General features: G+C 40.7%; 1 protein-coding gene across 1 annotated transcript in view; it reads right to left on the bottom strand.

The window, feature by feature from the left end:
- Positions 1-7,411: 7,411 nt before the first annotated feature.
- The window catches only part of LOC129842139 (cytochrome P450 27C1), a 20,177-nt gene continuing 18,112 nt past the window's right edge, over positions 7,412-9,476 (bottom strand). Inside the window, exon 9 of the mRNA XM_055910546.1 lies at positions 7,412-9,476. This exon is cut by the window's right edge and continues 568 nt beyond it. The gene's annotated coding sequence lies outside the window, so the exon portion shown is untranslated.

A 9,476-nucleotide genomic window follows, 5' to 3' on the forward strand; every position in this document is an offset into this window, starting at 1 on the left:
CGTGTTTCACGCTAGTTAGAGGAGAGGGACGTGTTTCACGCTAGTCAGAGGCGAGGGACGTGTTTCACGCTAGTCAGAGGCGAGGGACGCGTTTCACGCTAGTCAGAGGAGAGGGACGTGTTTCACGCTAGTCAGAGGCGATGGACGTGTTTGACGCTAGTAAGAGGCGATGGACGTGTTTGACGCTAGTCAGAGGCGAGGGACGTGTTTGACGCTAGTCAGAGGAGAGGGACGTGTTTCACGCAAGTCAGAGGCGAGGGACGTGTTTGACGCTAGTCAGAGGAGAGGGACATGTTTGACGCTAGTCAAAGGCGAGGGACGTGTTTGACGCTAGTCAGAGGCGATGGACGTGTTTGACGCTAGTCAGAGGCGATGGACGTGTTTGACGCTAGTCAGAGGCGAGGGACGTGTTTCACGCTAGTCAGAGGCGAGGGACGTGTTTCACGCTAGTCAAAGGCGAGGGACGTGTTTGACGCTAGTCAGAAGCGATGGACGTGTTTCACGCTAGTCAGAGGCGATGGACGTGTTTGACGCTAGTCAGAGGCGATGGACGTGTTTGACGCTAGTCAGAGGCGATGGACGTGTTTGACGCTAGTCAGAGGCGAGGGACGTGTTTCACGCTAGCCAGAGGCGATGGACGTGTTTGACGCTAATCAGAGGCGAGGGACGTGTTTCACTCTAGTCAGAGGCGATGGACGTGTTTGACGCTAGTCAGAGGCGAGGGACGTGTTTCACGCTAGTCAAAGGCGAGGGACGTGTTTCACGCTAGTCAGAGGCGATGGACGTGTTTGACATTTGTAATGACCAGTTAGAGGGGCTTTGAAGTGGCTTTTATCCAGTGGTATGCTAGTAGTATATACACATTTAGTTCATGTTATGAACTCAGCAGTAGTTCCAGACTAAACACGTCTTCTCTGTGCCAGTTACACTATATAGGGAGATGATGTTAGTTGATAGCATAGCCAAATCTACTCTTCCAGTTGAAAATCAAACACGTCCTTATTGTACATTAGGGAGCGGTAGGGCACTGTGCCTGGATCAGTCTCAGTGGTTTGGTTTTCAGTATTTTACAGCAGTACTTTATTTTACAGGCCATGAGTCCTTCCTTGAACCCCCCCCCCCCTTTATTCTTTCCAAGAACTCATCATTAGTCCACTGTCTCATACCCCTCTGTTGCTCATTGCTCATCCTTGGTCCAGTGTCTCATCCCCACTCTGTTGCTGATTATTGGAAGACTGTCTCATACCCCACTCAGTTGCTCATTGCTCATCTTTGGTCCACTGTCTCATACCCCACTCTGTTGCTCATTGCTCATCATTGGTCCACTGTCTCATACCCCACTCTGTTGCTCATTGCTCATAATTGGTCCACTGTCTCATACCCCACTCTGTTGCTCATTGCTCATCATTGATCCACTGTCTCATACCCCACTCTGTTGCTCATCATTGATCCACCCTCTCATACCCCACTCTGTTGCTCATTACTCATCATTGATCCACTGTCTCATACCCCACTCTGTTGCTCATTGCTCATCATTGATCCAGTGTCTCATACCCCACTCTGATGCTCATTGCTCATCATTGATCCACTGTCTCATACCCCACTCTGATGCTCATTGCTCATCATTGGTCCAGTGTCTCATACCCCACTCTGATCCTCATTGCTCATCATTGATCCATTGTCTCATACCCCAGTCTGTTGCTCATTGCTCATCATTGGTCCACTGTCTCATATCCCACTCTGTTGCTCATTGCTCATCATTGGTCCACTGTCTCATACCCCACTCTGATGCTCATTGCTCATCATTGATCCATTGTCTCATACCCCAGTCTGTTGCTCATTGCTCATCATTGGTCCACTGTCTCATATCCCACTCTGTTGCTCATTGCTCATCATTGGTCCACTGTCTCATACCCCACTCTGTTGCTCATTGCTCATCATTGGTCCACTGTGTCATACCCCACTCTGATGCTCATTGCTCATCATTGATCCATTGTCTCATACCCCACTCTGTTGCTCTTTGCTCATCATTGATCCACTGTCTCATACCCCATTCTGTTGCTCATTGCTCATCATTGATCCACTGTCTCATACCCCACTCTGTTGCTCATTGCTCATCATTGATCCACTGTCTCATACCCCACTCTGTTGCTCATTGCTCATCATTGGTCCACTGTCTCATACCCCACTCTGTTGCTCATTGCTCATCATTGATCCACTGTCTCATACCCCACTCTGTTGCTCATCATTGATCCAGTGTCTCATACCCCACTCTGATGCTCATTGCTCATCATTGATCCACTGTCTCATACCCACTCTGTTGCTCATTGCTCATCGTTGATACACTGTCTCATACCCCACTCTGTTGCTCATTGCTCATCATTGGCCCACTGTCTCATACCCCACTCTGTTGCTCATTGCTCATCATTGATCCACTGTCTCATACCCCACTCTGATGCTCATTGCTCATCATTGGTCCACTGTCTCATACCCCACTCTGTTGCTCATTGCTCATCATTGGTCCACTGTCTCATACCCCACTCTGATGCTCATTGCTCATCATTGATCCACGGTCTCATACCCCACTCTGTTGCTCATTGCTCATCATTGGTCCACTGTCTCATACCCCACTCTGATGCTCATTGCTCATCATTGATCCACTGTCTCATACCCCACTCTGTTGCTCATTGCTCATCATTGGTCCACTGTCTCATACCCCACTCTGTTGCTCATTGCTCATCATTGATCCACTGTCTCATACCCCACTCTGATGCTCATTGCTCATCATTGGTCCACTGTCTCATACCCCACTCTGTTGCTCATTGCTCTTCATTGGTCCACTGTCTCATACCCCACTCTGTTGCTCATTGCTCATCATTGATCCACTGTCTCATACCCCACTCTGTTAATCATCATTAATCCAGTGTCTCATACCCCACTCGGATGCTCATTGCTCATCATTGATCCACTGTCTCAAACCCCACTCTGTTGCTCATTGCTCATCATTGATCCACTGTCTCATACCCCACTCTGTTGCTCATTGCTCATCATTGATCCACTGTCTCATACCACTGTTTATCTCCCAGTGTATTATAATGCCATGTTTATCTCCCAGTGTATTATAATGCCATTTTTATCTCCCAGTGTATTATAATGCCATGTTTATCTCCCAGTGTATTATAATGCCATGTTTTCCATGTTTATCTCCCAGTGTATTATAATGCCATGTTTTCCATGTTTATCTCCCAGTGTATTATAATGCCATGTTTATCTCCCAGTGTATTATAATGCCATGTTTATCTCCCAGTGTATTATAATGCCATGTTTATCTCCCAGTGTATTATAATGCCATGTTTATCTCCCAGTGTATTATAATGCCATGTTTATCTCCCAGTGTATTATAATGCCATGTTTATCTCCCAGTGTATTATATGCCATGTTTATCTCCCAGTGTATTATAATGGCATGTTTATCTCCCAGTGTATTATAATGCCATGTTTATCTCCCAGTGTATTATAATGCCATGTTTATCTCCCAGTGTATTATAATGCCATGTTTATCTCCCAGTGTATTATAATGCCATGTTTATCTCCCAGTGTATTATAATGCCATGTTTATCTCCCAGTGTATTATAATGCCATGTTTATCTCCCAATGTATTATATGCCATGTGTATCTCCCAGTGTATTATAATGCCATGTTTTCCATGTTTATCTCCCAGTGTATTATAATGCCATGTTTTCCATGTTTATCTCCCAGTGTATTATAATGCCATGTTTATCTCCCAGTGTATTATATGCCATGTTTATCTCCCAGTGTATTATATGCCATGTGTATCTCCCAGTCTATTATAATGGCATGTTTATCTCCCAGGGTATTATAATGCCATGTTTATCTCCCAGTGTATTATAATGCCATGTTTATCTCCCAGTGTATTATAATGCCATGTTTATCTCCCAGTGTATTATAATGCCATGTTAATCTCCCAGTGTATTATAATGCCATGTTTATCTCCCAGTGTATTATAATGCCATGTGTATCTCCCAGGGTATTATAATGCCATGTTTATCTCCCAGTGTATTATAATGACATGTTTATCTCCCAGTGTATTATAATGCCATGTTTATCTCCCAGTGTATTATAATGCCATGTTTATCTCCCAGTGTATTATAATGCCATGTTTATCTCCCAGTGTATTATAATGACATGTTTTCCATGTTTATCTCCCAGTCTATTATAATGATGTGTTTATCTCCGTGTATTATAATGCCATGTTAATCTCCCAGTGTATTATAATGCCATGTTAATCTCCCAGTGTATTATAATGCCATGTTTATCTCCCAGTGTATTATAATGCCATGTTTATCTCCCAGTGTATTATAATGCCATGTTTATCTCCCAGTGTATTATAATGCCATGTTTATCTCCCAGTGTATTATAATGCCATGTTTATCTCCCAGTGTATTATATGCCATGTTAATCTCCCAGTGTATTATAATGCCATGTTTATCTCCCAGTGTATTATAATGCCATGTTTATCTCCCAGTGTATTATAATGCCATGTTTATCTCCCAGTGTATTATAATGCCATGTTTATCTCCCAGTGTATTATAATGCCATGTTTATCTCCCAGTGTATTATAATGCCATGTTTATCTCCCAGTGTATTATATGCCATGTGTATCTCCCAGTGTATTATAATGCCATGTTTTCCATGTTTATCTCCCAGTGTATTATAATGCCATGTTTTCCATGTTTATCTCCCAGTGTATTATAATGCCATGTTTATCTCCCAGGGTATTATAATGCCATGTTTATCTCCCAGTGTATTATAATGCCATGTTTATCTCCCAGTGTATTATAATGCCATGTTTATCTCCCAGTGTATTATAATGCCATGTTTATCTCCCAGGGTATTATAATGACATGTTTATCTCCCAGTGTATTATAATGCCATGTTTATCTCCCAGTGTATTATATGCCATGTTTATCTCCCAGTGTATTATAATGCCATGTGTTCCATGTTTATCTCCCAGTGTATTATAATGCCATGTTTATCTCCCAGTGTATTATAATGCCATGTTTATCTCCCAGTGTATTATATGCCATGTTTATCTCCCAGTGTATTATAATGACATGTTTATCTCCCAGTGTATTATAATGACATGTTTATCTCCCAGTGTATTATAATGCCATGTTTATCTCCCAGTGTATTATAATGCCATGTTTATCTCCCAGGGTATTATAATGCCATGTTTATCTCCCAGTGTATTATAATGGCATGTTTATCTCCCAGTGTATTATAATGACATGTTTATCTCCCAGTGTATTATAATGCCATGTTTATCTCCCAGTGTATTATAATGCCATGTTTATCTCCCAGTGTATTATAATGCCATGTTTATCTCCCAGTGTATTATAATGCCATGTTTATCTCCCAGTGTATTATAATGACATGTTTATCTCCCAGTGGATTGTAATGCCATGTTTATCTCCCAGTGTATTATAATGCCATGTTTATCTCCCAGGGTATTATAATGACATGTTTTCCATGTTTATCTCCCAGGGTATTATAATGCCATGTTAATCTCCCAGTGTATTATAATGCCATGTTTATCTCCCAGTGTATTATAATGCCATGTTTATCTCCCAGTGTATTATAATGACATGTTTATCTCCCAGTGTATTATAATGCCATGTTTATCTCCCAGGGTATTATAATGACATGTTTTCCATGTTTATCTCCCAGTGTATTATAATGCCATGTTTATCTCCCAGTGTATTATAATGCCATGTTTATCTCCCAGTGTATTATAATGCCATGTTTATCTCCCAGTGTATTATAATGCCATGTTTATCTCCCAGTGTATTATAATGCCATGTTTATCTCCCAGTGTATTATAATGCCATGTTTATCTCCCAGTGTATTATAATGCCATGTTTATCTCCCAGTGTATTATAATGCCATGTTTATCTCCTTGTGTATTATAATGCCATGTTTATCTCCCAGTGTATTATAATGCCATGTTTATCTCCCAGGGTATTATAATGACATGTTTTCCATGTTTATCTCCCAGTGTATTATAATGCCATGTTTATCTCCCAGTGTATTATAATGCCATGTTTATCTCCCAGTGTATTATAATGCCATGTTTATCTCCCAGTGTATTATAATGCCATGTTTATCTCCCAGGGTATTATAATGCCATGTTTATCTCCCAGGGTATTATAATGACATGTTTTCCATGTTTATCTCCCAGTGTATTATAATGCCATGTTTATCTCCCAGTGTATTATAATGCCATGTTTATCTCCCAGTGTATTATAATGCCATGTTTATCTCCCAGGGTATTATAATGCCATGTTTATCTCCCAGTGTATTATAATGACATGTTTTCCATGTTTATCTCCCAGTGTATTATAATGACATGTTTATCTCCCAGTGTATTATAATGCCATGTTTATCTCCCAGTGTATTATAATGCCATGTTTATCTCCCAGTGTATTATAATGCCATGTTTATCTCCCAGTGTATTATAATGACATGTTTATCTCCCAGTGTATTATAATGCCATGTTTATCTCCCAGTGTATTATACTGCCATGTTTATCTCCCAGTGTATTATAATGCCATGTTTATCTCCCAGTGTATTATAATGCCATGTTTATCTCCCAGTGTATTATAATGCCATGTTTATCTCCCAGTGTATTATAATGCCATGTTTATCTCCCAGTGTATTATAATGCCATGTTTATCTCCCAGTGTATTATAATGCCATGTTTATCTCCCAGTGTATTATAATACCATGTTAATCTCCCAGTGGATTGTAATGCCATGTTTATCTCCCAGTGTATAATGCCATGTTTATCTCCCAGGGTATTATAATGCCATGTGTTCCAGGTTTATCTCCCAGTGTATTATAATGCCATGTTATCGCCCAGTGTATTATAATGCCATGTTTATCTCCCAGTGTATTATAATGCCATGTTTATCTCCCAGTGTATTATAATGCCATGTTTATCTCCCAGTGTATTATAATGCCATGTTTATCTCCCAGTGTATTATAATGCCATGTTTATCTCCCAGTGTATTATAATGCCATGTTTATCTCCCAGTGTATTATAATGCCATGTTTATCTCCCAGTGTATTATAATGCCATGTTTATCTCCCAGTGTATTATAATGCCATGTTAATCTCCCAGTGTATTATAATGCCATGTTAATCTCCCAGTGTATTATAATGACATGTGAGAGAGAGGGGACCAGGTGAAAAGTAACAAGTGTAAACAGTGGTTTAGAGGGTGTGGAGAGAGAGGGGACCAGGTGAAAAGTAACAAGTGTAAACAGTGTTTTAGAGGGTGTGGCGAGAGAGGAGACTAGATGAAAAGATCAAACTTGGGACACGAGACAGAATACAGAACTCAACAGGAAGTGACTTTATTCTAGGACATGGAACCACCATCTCAATTAGTTAACGTGACAGGAATTTATAGAAACGGGTCAGGCGTTAAGCCTACTAATCAAAGATGAACATCCAATTGTCTTCCTCACAAGTAAACATGGAGACTCAGTTAGACCTTTTGTCTTCCGACTCGTTCCACTGCTCAGAGCAGTACGAGGCCAAAACAACACGACACGTTCAAATACCTTTCCCTTAGATTTCCAGATCTGGAATCTCTATTTAAAAAAACAATACATTCTTCCTCCTCAAACAGAAGGACCTCTGCCCTTCGACAAGCCCCGCTCTCCATTTCAATCCTTTCTTTAAATACGGTTTCTGCAGTGCTTCCTTACATACAGTATAAAACAATCGTCACTCTCTCTCTCTCTCTCTCTTTCGCTCACATGACCAGAAAACAAGTCCAGGAAGAACCCTCATAACAAATGTGAACAATTCAAGGTCAGTCAGCCCAAACCAACAAAAAATACCTTTTGAGCGTATAGGATTGTAAGAGATTTGAAGAAGTGCACTGGGTTAGTTTCTGTGTGCTCATTTATAGCCTCTACAGACAGGTTATTCTAGTCTCTGCTTCAAATGGCATAGCTGCTATATTTTAAACACCAAATAAACCCATCCATTACAAAAAAAATATTTTGGATAACGTCAATCTAACAAGCCAGGCAACTAAAAGCAACGTTCTAAACAATGGTTTTGGTTAGTTGTTAGCTTGTTAGTTGTTAGCTTGCTAGTTGTTAGCTTGCTAGTTGATAGCTTGTTAGTTGTTAGCTTGTTAGCCATTTCAAAATGACCCGCACATATCTGACAACGTTTTGACTATAACCAACTTTAATTCATCATAACAACTTTTTTTTTTTTTAAATCATCCATCTTCCGTAAAGGAACACTTTAATCAAATAACAAATGAAAATACTCTGTAAAAGAAATGCATTTGTAGATATAACTGCACAGTTTTGTTGGTTAGCTAGCTAGCCACTTTTAGAGGAACAATTCATGGATTTAGATTTTTTTTAATTTAACTGCCAATATGCCAACATTCCATTCAAACAATGCAGCCAATCCACAGCCAGACACTGTCCTGATGACAGGACTTAGACAAGTTGTAAATGAAACAAGTATTGATATTGTATATATATTTTAAAAAAGCTGATATTTATGGTCTGTATCTTAGAGGCTGTTTACACAGAACAATAGCATCTGGGTATAGAATGGTATAAAACATGTAGAAAGTATATGACAATAATTCTCTTAAAAAAACAACGTATGATACATCGCATGTCAAAGTGTAACAGTTAAAGCAGAAACTGCGTCACCTTTTGCCTGTTCTGCCAATGAGCCCCAATTCAACTGGTTTTGGTTCCTCCTTCACCAAAATGGCTGCCATTATCCTCCCATTCTGAAACTATCAGGATGTATGACATAAACCCCCCCCGCTTCAAAATAGCTGACTTACGGTTGTGAATGTGACAAAAAAATATTTTTTAAATGAATTCTGTCTGAGGTTGTGAACTTCTTTAAGAGGTGACAGGGTCAATGTAATGTCGATTTAGCCAAAAGACACTTGTCGCCTTCTAATGGTCTACAGACGTGGCTGGACGGACTATAAACCTGCCTTGTGGTTGTCTTGTCAGTTATTCCCCTACAGACGTGGCTGGACGGACTATAAACCTGCCTTATGTTGGTCTGTCAGTTATTCCCCCATTTCCCTCCACACTAGAGAGATAAGATGTGCTCGATGTGTCCAGGAGACCTTTTACAGAAAGGAGTTAAACAGTGTATCTGTCTAGGGTTGTCTGTCCTCGGGTTGATGAGGAGGCCGTGGGTTTTGGTCTAGGGTTGTCTGTCAGGGGGTTGATGAGGAGGCCGTGGGGGTTTTGGTCTAGGGTTGTCTGTCAGAGGGTTGATGAGGAGGCCGTGGGGGTTTTGGTCTAGGGTTGTCTGTCAGAGGGTTGATGAGGAGGCCGTGGGGGTTTTGGTCTAGGGTTGTCTGTCAGGGGGTTGATGAGGAGGCCGTGGGGG

The sequence above is a fragment of the Salvelinus fontinalis genome, unplaced genomic scaffold, assembly GCF_029448725.1.
Source record: "Salvelinus fontinalis isolate EN_2023a unplaced genomic scaffold, ASM2944872v1 scaffold_0017, whole genome shotgun sequence".
Taxonomy (NCBI): domain Eukaryota; kingdom Metazoa; phylum Chordata; class Actinopteri; order Salmoniformes; family Salmonidae; genus Salvelinus; species Salvelinus fontinalis.